Here is a 16,295-nt window from a genome sequence, read left to right on the forward strand (position 1 = left end):
GTTATCACAGAACTTAAAAAATGTCCCTCATCTTTCATACACTTATATTATGAAGCACATCGCATCATATACACATATATGAGGTATATATCTAGTAGATGCTCAATAAATTAACGATTTCATGCATAATTAATGTATATACACAAAATTGATAATAAAATAAAATAATAAAAGAACGACAACAGGAGACAGGAACTCAAGGAACGATTAGTCCCTTGAGAAACAAGAAGATGGTGACCAGTTTCCGACCAACCTAATCAGCCTGGCAGAAAGTTAGACGCTGTCGGAGAAAGGGTGCTGATTTCTTTAGAAGTAAGTAAAACACACACAAGAATCAAAACTTCACTGAAAATGCCTAGCCAGCTTTCGAGAAACAAAATCATGCCATCACAACTCAAAACGTAATATAATTATCCAGATGATTTTTGCTGTGCTTAACTACTCAAATAGAGTCAAAATCCCATTTTCCCTACTACTGGGCATAGATTTCTCTGTTTAAGGAATGTCTTCCAAATTAAAAAAAAAAAAAAAAAAGAGCGTGGCAGGCTCTTTGCAGACTTTCGCATAGCACCGGAGGACAGGCTGCTGTGGGCATGCGCGGACCCTCACGCCCCACCTCCTCTCCCTGTGCAGAGCCGCCAGGGATCCGCGAGCCCTCCAGAGCTCGTTCCTAACGCTGACCACGGTCTGGAGAAGCAAGAGAGAGAAAGTAAGTCTTTGGTTTGAATTTAACCCATATTCCTAAGAATTCATCATGAGAACATGACAATGATATATATTTTAAATACAGTTTATTTCAAAAAGTGTCCGGCGTTCGGGTTTATGTCCAAATACAGTGAGGCAGATGTGCTTATGCTGAAAGTACAGTCGCATCATCTAATTTTCACACAACAGCTTTTTTTGAAAGAGATTTAAACATAAAAAAGAGTTTTAGGCTTAAAAATAAGTGACATAGTCTTTTGCCCGAGTCAGGCTGCTGCCCAGGCTTCTGCTTCCCAGAGGCGTCTACACAGCAGTCATGTCTCCTTTCTCTTGGCCCAGGCGCTCCTCGCTTCTACCCTTCACCTTCTGCTCAACTCTCCTGCCTTCCCACTGCTTCCTGCTTGGGCGTGTACTGAGTCATCACTTCTCTTTGAATTCACCAAGTCTCTCTGAGTTAATAACGGTCAGTTCAGTTCTCATTGACGGTTTTCCCACCAAACTTTGTCTCTCACGTCGCACTGACCCGCCCCAGCCCGGCCCAGGTCCTGGGGCGCCGTGTCCCAACCCTCGGCTGCCACACATCTGCATGGGAGATTGGATTTCATTACTCTGCGGTTACAAGCAGCTGCGCTATAGCCCGCGGCCTTCTCTCCTCCCTGCCAATGATCTGAGGAGGGGCTGGGCACCTCCTTCCACAGGAATGGCCTGAAAGAGGAAGGGGGAAGGGCAGGAGAAGACACTGGGCTACAGACTTGAGGCCACAGTCTCCAGTTAGTGTGCCCTCTTTGTAGCCCCTGAGTGGCCTGTCTGTGCCTGTGCAAATATTCAGACAGCCTCCGCATGCCTAGCACAGCCTTTCAATCAGTGAACTTTACAGTATTAACATCGGTGTTATCAAGTGGTACGTACTGTTCTGCAGTTGAGGAGCATTTCACGTTGGCACCTAGGCACCCACCGTGGTAAATCCATAGAACAGACGCCATGCTCTAGTCATTCCCAACGGAAGGATGCTACGCTATTTCCAGTTGTTCAGAATCACCAGCAGGGCTGCAGCGGACAAAGTTGTACGGGGCCCTCGTGCACGTACGTGCAAGGTTCTCAGGATTTAAGTTTAACGGACACCAGCTGTTTGCCCTCTTTGGGCACACACGTGCACACACATACACATACTTGAAAATGCACAGAATAAGGTCTGTAAAGATATTCCCCAAAGAGTTTACCTCCAGGGAACTAGGGACTGGACCTGGGCTGGGAATTATGGTGAAAAAGACTTTACCTTCATCTGTAATAGTTTAATTTTTGATATAAGGCAAAGAGATTCAGGTCTTATTTGCATAATTAAAAACGTTTTCCTAAAAAAAATCAAAGAAAGAAACGTACTACGTACATAAGACAGGCTGTAGCAACTTTAAAAACGAAAACGAGGTGAGAGGGAGGAAAAGGCGAGGAAACCAAAGCAGGAAAACCTCAGCACAGACAGACGCGGAAGCGGAAACGGCCTGCGTCGTGGCCACGGCTTTTCTTCCTCTTTCATCTGCAGCATCTTTCATCTTACGGACCCGGCACCGGCAGCGCGCAGGCGCACGGCGGCCTGGGCGGTCCACGGCCCACGCTCCGCTCACGCTTCCTAGAGCTGTGCTGTGTGGGGACGATAACTCCTCTCTGATGACTGAAAAGCGGCACGGATGACCCTATTTGAAGACCTTCCTTAGGATCAGACTGTCCTGATTGCAGTGATTGAGGCGAAGCCTACAAGTGGAGTCACACGTGGGAGGCGACTGAGCGACTGATTGGAAACCTGACGACAGATTTGCAGAATGTGCACTTAAAAAAAAATTCCTAATCCTTACGATGAGAAAATTTTATTGAGGTTTTTTTTAAGATTCCTCCCTCATCGTATTTTTCTTTCACCTCCCTCTCCCATCTCTTCCCTTCTAAAATGCCTGAACATTTTCCTTAGATATGAACTAATTTTCCCTACTTTTTAATAACTTCAGCTCTCATGATGCTGAGTTGCCAGGTTAAGGCCTTGTGGGCAGAAGAAAGATTTGTCTGTAAGTAAGTTATATTCAGAAGTTTGGGGCAGAGACTTCAGATCTAGGGACGCTGGAGTGATTTAAAGATATCAAAGGTGAACGCAGCTTGCCTTTAGGATGTAGACTTAGGCACAGGCCCCTCAAAGCTAAACCGCCCACAAAGGCAGTGAACGACGCGGTTCGTTGGGCGCACAGCAGAGGGGCTGTGTGACGTGGCTTAGAATGGCCCACTCTGTGGAGAGGCAGGTCAGAGAAAATCCAAGTTGCTCAGCACCTTGGGAATGAGGATAGGTCTGCGTCTGGTCAAGGATGTCCCTATGCAGTCCTCTAAAACACGCCACAGAGAACAATACAAATGACACCATGATTACTCCCACGTGCCACTGTGGCCGTTAATTCATAGTTCTTAGCTGGATAGAAAACTTACAACGAATGGTGTGCTAGCGAACATCTTTTTAACCTGACACCCTCTGCTCTTCAGGAAGAATGATACAATTGATGGTATTAAATAGGTCAAAGGCTGGCCAGTTGTTATGTATTTTGAGGATATTATGGGTTTTCCTAACAGATATTGATTTGATCCTTCTGATACAAATTTGATTTTATTCTTTTGGGGTAAAAGTTGGGAGCATATTTGAGTTGAATTAAAGTAGAAATTTTAAGATCTGAAAAATGAATATAATGATATGCTTAAAATACTTTTCATAACTAATTTGAAAATCTTGATGAAGTAGATAATTTTCTCAAGAAAATTAAATGATCAGGGGCCGGCCCCGTGGCCGAGTGGTTAAGTTCTCGAGCTCCCCTGCGGCAGCCCAGGGTTTCGTGGGTTCAGATCCTGGGCACTGACATGGCACCGACTGTCAGGCCACGTTGAGGCGGCATCCCACATGCCACAACTAGAAGGACCCACAGCTAAGATATACAACTATGTACAGGGGAAATTTGGGCAGATAAAGCAGAAAAACAAAAAGAAGATTGGCAACAGTTGTTAGCTCACGTGCCAATCTTTAAAAAAAAAAAAGAAAATTAAATGATCAAAGTTAACTGAAGAAAGCATGAATAGACTTTTAAGCTTGAAGAGATAGAAAAATTTATCTAAATATTATAAAGGCTCCAGTGTCCTAGGGTTTTATTATCTTTTTTAAAAATTTTATTTTTCCTTTTTCTCCCCAAATCCCCCCGGTACATAGTTGTATATTTTTAGTTGTGGGTTCTTCTAGTTGTGTTATGTGGGACGCTGCCTCAGTGAGGCCTGATGAGGGGTGCCATGTCCGCGCCCAGGATCCGAACCGGCGAAACCCTGGGCCACCACAGTGGAGTACTCGAACTTAACCACTCGGCCAAGGGGCCGGCTCTGGGTTTTATTCTTAAATTGCAATGGCAGTTGTTAAAAAAAGAAATATATATTATGTTAGATGAATTGTTTCAAATACAAGAAAAGATGAAAAATGACTAGTTGCTTAATATAACCATTAAAACTCAAATGCTCAAAACTGACAAAGATAGTGTTAAGAGAGAGAGGCTATTCTGACTCATAAATGTTGAAATTCTAAATACAAAGATGACCACATCAAATTTAAGGTGGATTTAAAGAATAATCCACTACAAAGATGTATAGCTTCTGGTTCCAGCAGCAGTTCCAATAGAACCAGGGGCTCTATTAGTGCGATTCTTCCAATTAGGAAGACTTGATCATTTCAGTTGATGCTGAAAAGGGATTTAAAATAAATAAATTCAAAACCATTTCTGATTTCATATCTCAAAAAACTTTTAAAACATAAGAAAAGAAAATGACTTTCTCCACATTAAAAAGAATCTCAAACCAACAACTAACACCATAATATTTAATGGAAAAACACTGGATAAATGCCCCATTAAATCTAATTCCATTTAAAATAAAATAAAAATAAATTTTATCTACAAAATAAATAAGATAAAATACATGCCCCATTTCTCTTGCCTTATTCAATATTGTTCTGAAAGATCTGGACTCTCTCAGGAATGAAGACATGAAACAGAAATAAGAGGTTTAAAAATTGAAAAGAAACCAGAATGCCTTTTTTCCCCCAGACTGCTTGATTGTCTACCTAGGAGCAAGAGATTCAAACTAAACCAATATTTGAAATTATTAAGAGAGTTAAGAAAGGTTCCTCTTTACAAGATGATTATTCAAAAATCCATAACTTTCCCATATACCATCATCAATAATTAAGAAAAAGATATAATGGGAAAGGCCTTTATTCATAATAGCAACAACTAACATAGGATACCCAGGGTGCCCTCAGTGAGAAACATACAGAATGAGAAGAAGTAAGTTACAGGTGCCAGCCCCGTGGCCGAGTGGGTAAGTTCGCCTGCTCTGCTTCGGTGGCCCAGGGTTTTGCCGGTTCAGATCCTGGGCATGGACCTAGCACCGCTCGTCAGGCCACGTTGGGCAGTGGACCACATAGCAGAGCCAGAAGGACCTACAACTAGAATATGCAACTGTGTACTGGGGGGCTATGGGGAGAAGAAAGGAAAAAAAAGAAGATTGTCAATGGATGTTAGCTCAGGTGCTAACCTTTAAAAAAAAAAAAAAAGAAGTAAGCTATATACAACCTTTTACTGAGAGAGAGAAAAAGACTCAAAAAAAGTAGAGTCCTAAAGATCACAAAGACAGCAGGTATTCCCACATCACCATATAGGTGTAATGCAAAACAAACCAAAATGCTAATAGGTTTAATTTGGTGCCTTACAAATGATTTTAAAGTTCTTCTAGAAAAATAACTATTTAATAATAACTAACACTTAAAAAAATAAAAATGAGTGACGTCAGCAAGACAGTGGAAGAGGAAGCTATGGCCTCTCCCGCCCTGAGACACATTGATGAAGCAGCAATTCAAGAGCAGTTCAGCTTCTGCCTGAGAGGGAAGGAGAGGTCTGGACCATATGTCCAGTGTTCTGAATTTTCTGGGGGCTGCCTGAGGTACTGGCTTCTGTCTTACTTGTCTTGGAACATAGATGGGACCCAGCATACTCTAGATGCCTGGGTGCCACTGAGAACAAAGAAGGACAGCAGTTTGCGCTAGCACAAAGGTTTGACAGGTCATTGAGGGAAAAAAAAAATATATATATATATATATATATATATATGTATGTGTCTCTATATATGTATCTATATATAAAATCCTACAGCCCAATGGCAAAAAAACCCAAATAACCTGATTAGAAAATGAGCAGAGGGAGCTGGCCTGGTGGCTCAGTGGTTAAGGTTGCACGCTCTGCTTTGGCAGCCTGGGGTTCCCAGGTTCGGATCCCGGGCACAGACCTAGCACCAATCGTCAAGCCACACTGTGGCAGCATACCACATAAAATAGAATAAGATTGGCACAGATGTTAGCTCAGGGCCAATCTTCCTCACACACACACACACACACACAAAATGAACAGAAGATCTGAATAGACATTTTTCCACAGAAGACATATAAATGGCCAACAGTTACATGAAAAGATGCTCAACATCGCTAATCATAACGGAAATGTGAGTCAAAACCACAATGAGATATCACCTCACACATGTTAGAATGGCTATTATCTAAAAGACAAGAGATAGCAAGTGTTGGTGAGGATGTGGAGAAAAGGGAACACTTGTGCATTGTTGGTAGGGATGCAAATTGGTGCAGCTGCTATGAAAAAGAGTATGGAGAGTCCTCAAAAAGCTAAAAATAGAACTACCATATGATCCAGCCATCCTACCTCTGGGTATTTTTCTGAAGGAAATGAAGACACTAACTTGATTAGCCATGTGCACCCCCACATTCACATCTGCATTATTTACAGTAGCTGAGACATGGAAGCAACCTCAGCATCCATCGATGGATTAGTGGATAGAGAAGATGTGGTACAAATATGTACGATGGAGTATTGTTCTGCCATAAAAAAGAACGAAGTCTTGCCATTTGAGACAACATGGGTGAAACTTGAGGGCATTATGCTAGGTGAAATAAGTCAGATGGAGAAAGAGAATATGATCTCACTTGTATGTAGAATCTAAAAAAACAAAAAAGTGAGCTCACAGATACAGAGAAGAGGTTAGTGGTTGCCAGAGGTGGGGGGTGGGGGGTGGGGGAAATGAGTGAAAGAGGTCAAAAGGTACAAACTTTCTGTTAAAAAATAAATAAGTCTTGGGGATGTAATGTGTAGCATGGTGACTATAGTTAGTAATACTGTATTGTGTATTTGAAAGTTGCTAAGAGAATAGATCTTCAAAGTTTTCATCACAAGAAAAAAATTTGTAACTATGGGCAGTGATGGATGTTAAATAGACTTACTATGTGATCATTTGGCAATATATACAAACATCGAGTCATTATACCCTACCCCTGAAACTAATATAATGTTATACGTCAACTGTACCTCAATAGAAAAAAACAAACAAAAAAGAAAACTATCCACTTTGAGTTACTTTGTGAATGACCCCATATAAGTTAAATTGATGGTATGAAAGATCATAAAGAAATTAAGTTCAAAGAGAAAACTTGTTCTATAATATGTTAATGGGTATCGTAAACCTAGAATAATTCAAACAATATTCTCATGTAAAAACAAAACTAAAAGCCATTGAGCTAAGACCCGACACCATGAAACTTCTGGAAGAAAACATAGGCAGTATGCTCTGTGACATTGGTCTGAGCAGCATATTTTCAAGTACCATGTCTGACCGGGCAAGGGAAACAAAAGAAAAAATGAACAAATGGGACTACATCAAACTAAAAAGCTTCTGCACTGCAAAGGAAACCATCAACAAAACAAAAAGACAACCTAACAATTGGGAGGAGATATTTGCAAACCATATATCAGATAAGGGGTTAATATCCAAAATATACAAAGAACTCATACATCTCAACAAAAAAACCAACAACCCAATTATAAAACGGGCAAAAGATCTGAACAGAGATTTCTCCAAAGAAGATATACGGATGGCCAACAGGCACATGAAAAGATGCTCAACATCATTAGCTATCATGGAAAAGCAAATCAAAACTACAATGAGGTATCACCTCACTCTGGTCAGAATGGCTATAATCAACAAGAAAGGAAACAACAAATGTTGGAGAGAGTGTAGAGAGAAGGGAACCCTCGTACACTGCTGGTGGGAGTGCAAACTGGTGCAGCCACTATGGAAAGCAGTATGGCGTTTCCTCAAAAAAATTAAGAATAGATCTACCATATGATCCAGCTATCCCACTGCTGGGTATTTATCCAAAGAACTTGAAAATGCAAAGGCATAAAGATACTTGCACCCCTATGTTCATTGCAGCATTACACACAATAGCCAAGACTTGGAAGCAATGTAGGTGCCCATCAAGGGACGAACGGATAAAGAAGATGTAGTATATATACACAATGGAATACTACTCAGCCATAAGAAATGATGAAATCCGGCCATTTGTGCCAACATGGATTGTCCTTGAGGGTACTATGCTGAGTGAAATAAGTCAGAGGGAGAAAGTCAAATATTGTATGATCTCACTCATAAGTAGAGGATAAAAACAACGACAAACACACATAAGGCAACAGAGATTGGATTGGTGGTTACCAAAGGGAAAGGGGGGGAGGGCAAAAGGGTGATTAGGCTCACAAGTGAGGTGATGGACTATAATTAGTTTTTGGGTGGGGAACATGATGTAATCTACACAGAATTCAAAATGTATTACGATGTACATCTGAAAGCTCTATAATGTTATAATCCAATGTTATTGCAATTAATAAAAAATAATAAATTAATTACTAGAATTTTGTAAAAAAGCCATTGACCTGAATAGATAGCAGTAAAACACTCTAAAGTGGTGAAAATTATAGCATATACTAAAGGAAACACTACACAGAAATAAGAAAGGAAAAGATTTATTTGAAGTAAAAAGTGGGAGAGGGGGAATACTGTCACGTTCTAAAGTGCATTGAAACAAAAGCCAGGAGATTTAAACGTTAAATGTCGAAAACAATCAAACCACATTAAAACAGAGAGAGCTCAAGAATCATTTGATTTCTTAATGGAGAAAATTTTCCAAGTGTAAAACTGTGTAAGAAGTCAGAAAGGAGAAGATTGATAGTGTTTTCTTAAGAATTGAAAACGTCTATACTATAGGTCATACTATAAATAAGACTAAAAGGAAATAACTATGAAGAAAGGTTTCCTGTAGTTAACATTAAAAGGTTCAAGTACGTTAACAAATCAAACTGATGCGTCAGTAAAAATGGACCAAGGGCGCTGACAGGAGAGAAAATACAACTGCCTTCTAAACTATGTGGGAAAGAAGTTTCATCTCATGCAATCAGGGAAATGAAAATTAAGGCAAATAAATATATTCTGCTCACAAAATTAATGAGATTTAAAATATGGTAATAGTCAACATTAGCAAGGATCAAGTGAGAGAGCTTCTGGAGTTCACTGGGAGGGTAATTTGGCAGATCCCTTCTAAACAGCAATTTTGCAATAAGTACAGAATCTTAATAATGTTTCCACTTCTCATTCTAGTGATTCCAGTCTAAGAAATATATCCTAATGAAATAATTGGGGAACCATGCACAATGAATAATGTACAAGGATTTCAATAGTAAAATTTTAAATTATAGCAAAAATTGGAAATAACCCAAACATCCAACAACAGACGAGGGGTTAAATAAATGTTACATTCATTTAAATAAAAATTGCATAACCATTAAGATAATTTTGAAGACTAATGGCAATGGAAGGTGCTCACAATATAACTTACATTGATATGGAGCAATTTAATCAATAAATTTTGTGGTATAATGTAAACTATATTAAAAATGTTCGCAGAGAAGGAAGTACACCAAAATATTAACAATGGTTATGTCATGGATTGGTTGTCATTTTAATTTTGTTCTTTGCTCCTTTCTGACTTTTCCAAATTTTCTATAATAAATATGTAGCACTTTATGATTGACGATAACAAGTTATTGTAAAAGATATGTTCCCAGATTTTTCCTTCTTCATATTAACGCCTTGAAAATATTCCCCAAACTAAGGAAGGTTCGAATCTCCCTGCACCACGACAGAGCAGTCTGAGTCAGTCGTGTCTCATCCACAGGTCCCTTCTGTTCCCAACACACCAGATGCTGTCCGCCATTTGCTGAGCCTCAGCTGCCCTTTGAGATACTGGTTTGGAGGCCCTGTGGCCGCTGTTCCCACTGGTTCTGCTGGACTTCTACACACTGGCACTTTGGAGCTCTTGTACTGAATGGAGAGCCTGGTATAAAGTAGACTTTTTAGTTACCAGGTATGCCACTGAGGTAAGTCTTTCTAGAAAATGTTCAATTAGATGTTAAATTTAATGTCCAAAAAAACAGCAATAAACTAGCCCAACTTTTTTCTCTGTAATCTTTTCCCACTACGGAGTTGATAGCCAATAACAGGAATGAAAATTCCACTTCCCCTCCATCTTGACAACCTAGAAATGAGAACGTACAGAAATTCAAGGATGACTGCAGAAAATCCCTGGGTCAGCTCGTCCAGGTCAGACACCAGGGGTTTTCTAAGCGCAGGTGTGTGCTTATGACGTCATATCCGAAAGAACATAGAATGGAGAAGACCAGTTTAAGGTCAGGCATATTCCATTTTATACAAATCCATTTAGTTTCATTCTTTTATTCAAAAACTATTTTAAAGCATCTTACTAAATTGAGTTATTGCAGATAAAAAGGTTCTTTTTTAGAAAAAGCAGAGAACTCCCTGCTCACAGAGCCTTCCCATCTGATGAATAGACAAATATACAATCCCTTTTGACATAATGTGATTATTTCTGCAGAATGCAAGGAGAGTACAGGGAAAGAAATGATTATTCTGTGACACACTTCAATTTTTTGTGTTCAATTTTGTGTTTAAGGGTGGGCATTCTGTGGTAGAAAAACAGGGTAACCCATAACTTCTTTGTCACACATCTTCTGAGTGACAACTCTATTCCTACCCCATCTGAGGTCATTTTAGTGGCTTGGGTTGTTTACACCATTTTTTGTACTCATAGAAATATTGAAAAACATCAAATACATATTGAATCTGTTTTTGAGGCAGAAATGGCATCCTCCCATACATATTATTGTGCCACTTGTCCTTTCCTCTTAATGTATGATGATGAACACCCTCTAGTGTAATAGCTGGGTGCTAAACTTTGCTCTGTGGTGGTCTCATTCTGTTCTGTCTGTATCATGTGCTCCACCCTTTTCTACCCGGGCGCCCTTCCTGCCTCTGGTTCACTGCCCCGCCAGCCAGGGCTTCGCTGTGCGTCCTCACTGACTCTGTAGAGGCTCGTTTGTTGCTATAGGACGGAGTTCCAAAAATAGATGAAGGGCCAAATCTTCCGCATATTTTTATGTTTAGTAGACTCCACTCTTCTACAGCCAATCCCCCCACGTGCACTAGATCCCATCGCCTCCTGGCTGCTGAATCGCATTGCTGCATCCGTTCTCCGTCTTGCACCAGATCATCAAGTTTTCTCTCTACAGGCTCATTCCCCTCAGAACACAAACATGCTGTCATAACAAAACATTCTCTTAACTTAGTCACTCCACCACCTACATTATCTCTTTGCTCCCTCTACAGTAAAAAATCCTACAAAGAATTTTTTTGCTTGGTATCTTCAGTTCCTCAGCTCTCATTCTCTCCTAAACTGCTTCCAGTCTGATTTTTTCTACTACTGCAGTCCTACGATGCTCTTTTTGAGGGCATCAATGGTTTCCTCATTGCTAAATCCTAAGGTCAATTCTTACTTGACCCAGCAGCAGCATTTGACGCAGCAGACCACGCCCTCCTCCTTGAAACACTTTCTCTACCGGTCTTCCAGGAGTTCTCATTTTCTTGGTTTTTCTCCCACCTCACTCCTTACTTTCTGTCTCCTTTTCTGGTTTTTCTTCTTCTACCCAACTTTGTAAAGTGGGTGTCCCAGGACGCAGGACTCCGTTCTTCACTCTTCTCTGTCTACCCTCTCTCTTTGGTGATCTCACTCATCTCAAGGCTTTGAAAGCCACATATGTCAACAATTCCCAAATTTGTATCTCCAGTAGACTTTCTCCTAAATTCCAGGCTCGAACAGTCAACTGACTACTCAACCTCTCCACGTGGATGTCTAAGAGATGTCTCGATCTCAGTGTGTCCCGGACCGAACTGCTGAGCTTCCCCCACAGCCCTGCTCCACCACAGCTCCCCCTGTTTCAGATGACAGCAACTTCATCCTTCTACTTACTGTTGCACCACCATGACCGTATATTTCCTATAGACACAAGAACCCCTAGATCTGAGGATGAGAACATCAATTCTGTTAGTTGATCCAAGTATATAAGGAAACCTAATATGTGAAAAGTTGATATTTTAATTAAGTGGAAAAAAGATGCATAATTGACTATCCATCTGAAAGAAGGCAAACCTAGACCCCCACTAAAATAAATTCCAAATGGATTGAAAATTTAAATTAAAAATTCAAAATAGAAACATTAGAAGACAATTTAGAAAAATATTTAACCTCGTTTCTACTCCTGTCCCTTTAGTCTATTCTCAGCATCTCCTCCTCCATTCCATTCAGCCACTCTGGCCCCCTTGCTCTTCTCTGGACCTGCCAGGCACGCTCTGCTTGAGCGGGCTGTCTCCTCAACCTGCCTTCGGCTTTTCTCACACACCCGTGTGACTCACACCCTCACCTCCTTCAAGGTTTTGTTCAAATACTGCCTCTCACTGAGACCCCCATGACGGCCCTATTTAAGTTTGCTACCAACGCTCCCTCCAGGTCTTGGTGTCTTTTTCTGTTCTCCTTTTTTTCTTTTACTCTAGAACTTACAACTTCTAATATACCATGTAATTCACTTGCATGCCTATTTCTCATAGTTTGGTCCCCCTCCTAGAATGAAAGCTCCGTGAGGGCAGAGATCTTGGTCTCTTTTGTTCACTGGTATGTCCCAAGTGCCTAGAACAGTGTTCACTAAATGTTTATTGAATAAATAAATGAACAAATATTTTTTGGTTATTTTCTGAAAAGTCTGTAGCTTTTTGCACTTCTGCCAGGTTTCGAGAGCTCCTGTTTTCTTCCATATTCACCAGCACTGGGTGTTGTTATTCACTGAATCCTTGCCATTCTGATAAATAAAAGGGTGATAGCTCATGTTCCTTTAATTTGCATTTTTCGTTTTTTTTTTTTAAAGACTGGCACTTGAGCTAACAACTGTTGCCAATCTTTTTTTTTCCCCCTTTTTCTCCCTGACTCCCCCCGGTACATACTTGTATATTTTAGTTGTGGGTCATTCCAGTTGTGGCATGTGGGACACCGCCTCACCATGGACTGATGAGCCGTGCCATGTCCGCGTCCAGAATCCAGACCAGTGAAACTGGGGGCCAACGAAGCGGAGCACATGAACTTAGCCACTCAGCCACCGTGCTGGCACCAAATTTGCATTTTTCTAATCACCAGTGAGGTGGAGCGTATTTTTGTGTGTTTAGCGGCTGTCTGGAATTCCTCTCCTGTGGCTGCCTGTTTGTATATTGGGATGTTTTCCTCCTTACCCTCTCCTCCTCCTCTTCCTCATTTTCCTCTTCCTCATCTCCTCCTCCTCCACCTTGTTCTTGTTCTTCTCTTTCTTCTGAGTTTTTCTTATCGACTTGCAGGAGTCCTTTGTACAGCACAGTTTGTGTTATTATGAAAATATTTTTCTAAGTCTAAGGCTTATCTTTTCATTTGGTGATGATGTCATTGACCATGGGAAGGCGTTAAACCTGCTCGTTGTAGCGAACATCTATGCATCTGTTGCTTCATGGTTCCTGATTTTCTGTCTTGTTAGGAAGGTCTCCTTAAACCCCAGGTGTCCTAAATTTTTATAATATTTTTGTTTTAATTTCTTTTAACATTTAAATTTCAATCAATTTGTAATTTATTATAGTATATGGGGTGAAATAAGGGCCAGTTTTGTTTTCTCTCAGATGGATAGCCAATTATGCATCCTTTTCCATTGAACTGAGATGCCACCTTTGTCTTATGTTAGGTTCCTGTTTATATTTGGATCAATAACTAAATTTTGAATTCTCGTCCCCAGACCTACATGTCCCTTCCTTTTTTATACTCAGTCATAGCAGCTATCCAGTAAGTCTTTTTTTTTTAGTTCCAGTAAGTTTGAATATCTGTTGAGGAACATCCCCTCTCACTCTTCTTTAATTTCATAACTTTAAACACTCTTGTACATTTATTCTTCCAACGTGTCTTCAAAATTATTTTATCCTGTTTAAAAAACATTGCGACTCTCTTTGGGAATGCATTGAATTTAAATACAGTCAATTCTCATTATTCGTGGTCCTTCTGCTCCATGCAGTCACCGTGGACACTGAATTCGTGAACCTGAACTAGTGCTCCCAGGGAAACACAGAGGTGGGTTCCTGCAGTCTCTGGTCACGTTTTCGCCAACTGATCAATACACAACCTTGTTTTACGTGTGTTTCTGTTTAAAGACATCTTATTTAATATCTATTGTTGATTCATTCCCCTTGAACTCATGTCCAACAGCACAGTAACTCATGCTTGAATGGAGCTTTCCCAACACATCGATTTTCTCTTTAAGGCCCATCACAGTCTTCTTGCAGTGAAGAACACAGACAGCTTTTCAGCACTGTGTTTGCAATAGTGAAATCATCAACAAAAAGCACAAAAATGTGGAAAACACGGCACAAAACAGGCTGTGAAAAGGACACGTGTTTACAGAATGAGCTGAAACAAGAAGGCAGAGCATCTCTCAGTTCGACCCCAGCTGTGCATCAAGCAACTCAAACTTTTTGCTGCCCTGTGCACGTCTGCAGATGACCAAGAAAGCACTGCAAGTAGGGATTTGGGGTTGCAAATAGGTTTTCATGGGTAGGTGAGTTCATAATTATGGAATCTGTGAATAATGAGGATCAACTGTGTTCATCTCTGGAGCATGTACATTCTTACGCTAGTGTCTTCTCTTTCAGGAATTTGGCAATATTTCTCTTTTGTTCAGGTCTTATTTTCTGTACTCAGTGAACTATTACCGTTTTTTTATATGGGTCTTGTATCTTTTTGGTTAAGCTATTTTTCCTAGTTTTTTAAAAAAAAATTTTTATGGGTATTGTGAACAAGATTTTTATAAAATTTCTAGCTGGTTTTTGCTATAGAGTAAAGAGCTATTAATTTGTGCATATGTATTTTATTTTCCACCATTTGAAGCCTATTAATTCTAGCAGTTTTTGATAGAGTAATTTGAACTTTCTTGGGGATTTGTGATCATATTAGCAGCAAATGGAGGTAATTCTATTCTTTTTTACTGTTTTAATTTTCTTTTTTATTATATTTGCAAGAACTTCCCAAAATATGTAATAACAGTGTTGACATTTGGCACCTAGCTTTCAATTACATTTTTGTAAATGAAAATGTCCTCAGTGTGAACTACCGTATGTAAAGTAAGTGACTCCACTTCAAAAGGGAGGAGGCTCATTACCAGGCAGAATGTTCGCTGCATCAAGGAATGAATTCCATATTTCTACTTGGCAATAGCCATTGATCTCTTAGAAGATGGTCAGTACTAATGTGCCAACTTAATACATATCAAGGATGCGTTTTTGCCTATTATCACATTGTAAAATAGGAATATTCCACATTCATTTCTCCTAGACCAGCCACTAGTCAGAACTTCTGAGCCCATCAATATCTAGGCTAAACTGAAAGTTATTACATAAGAATTTTATGTAACTCTGGGAACAACTCTATTGTACTCAGGTGGACAGACCATAACACACTGACGTTTGAAGAACGCTTAGCCTTGCGTAGCTCGTGCAATCGCCTTTCCTCATCTTATCTCCACAGACGCTACTCTGGGAGTAGGAAGCACAGGTTATCCCTGTCATCAGGTGAAGAAACTGAGTCACAAAAACATGAAGTGACTTCCCCAGAGCCACACACACAGTTGGCTGAGGACAAGGCTTCCATCTCTCTCTGTCCCAGGCTCAAACTTCACTACCTTCTTCCCACACTGGGTCATGACTCCCTGTGGTGCCCTTTCCTGCTCCATTCTAAAATAGCTCACAATCCACCTTGTCTATCCACCCAACAACCCCTCCATCATGCACCCACCCATCTTATTAGTCACTCAGTCAGTCAATCAGTGAACATTCACTGAGCATTTCTCATATTCAGACTTTGTTATAGATTCTGGAAATAGAACTGGAAACAATAAAATGTCCCTTCACCCATGGGGCTTACATTTTAGCCAAAAATAAATAAATAAATAAAAGCAAAATATATAGGATGTCAGAAGCAGATGAAAAGCTTTGAAGGAAAACAAAGCAAGGGAGGAGGATTGAGAGTGGGGTGGGGGACGGGGCTGACTGTCCCGTGGGTGGTCAGGAAAGGCCTCAGGGATGAGCTGACATCTGAGCAAAGACCTTTTGCGAGTCTTTAGGAGGCGGGGAGTCAAGCCATGCATAAACACCAAATTGTAAAGTGACAAAATGACCACAGAAATAGGGTCTGGCATGGAAATGGAAATATGCTGGTGGATATGTAA

At 40.3% G+C, this 16,295-nt stretch overlaps 1 protein-coding gene and 1 long non-coding RNA gene across 2 annotated transcripts in view; one reads left to right on the forward strand and one right to left on the reverse strand.

The window, feature by feature from the left end:
• The window catches only part of DYTN (dystrotelin), a 56,943-nt gene that overhangs the window by 21,820 nt on the left and 18,828 nt on the right, over positions 1-16,295 (reverse strand). The window lies entirely within an intron of this gene.
• Positions 575-16,022, forward strand: LOC139076856 (uncharacterized). Its single transcript, XR_011528873.1, has 3 exons — positions 575-709; positions 9,836-10,037; positions 14,337-16,022. It is a non-coding gene; the product is annotated as an uncharacterized lncRNA (long non-coding RNA).

This window comes from Equus przewalskii, chromosome 17 (assembly GCF_037783145.1).
Source record: "Equus przewalskii isolate Varuska chromosome 17, EquPr2, whole genome shotgun sequence".
Lineage (NCBI taxonomy): Eukaryota > Metazoa > Chordata > Mammalia > Perissodactyla > Equidae > Equus > Equus przewalskii.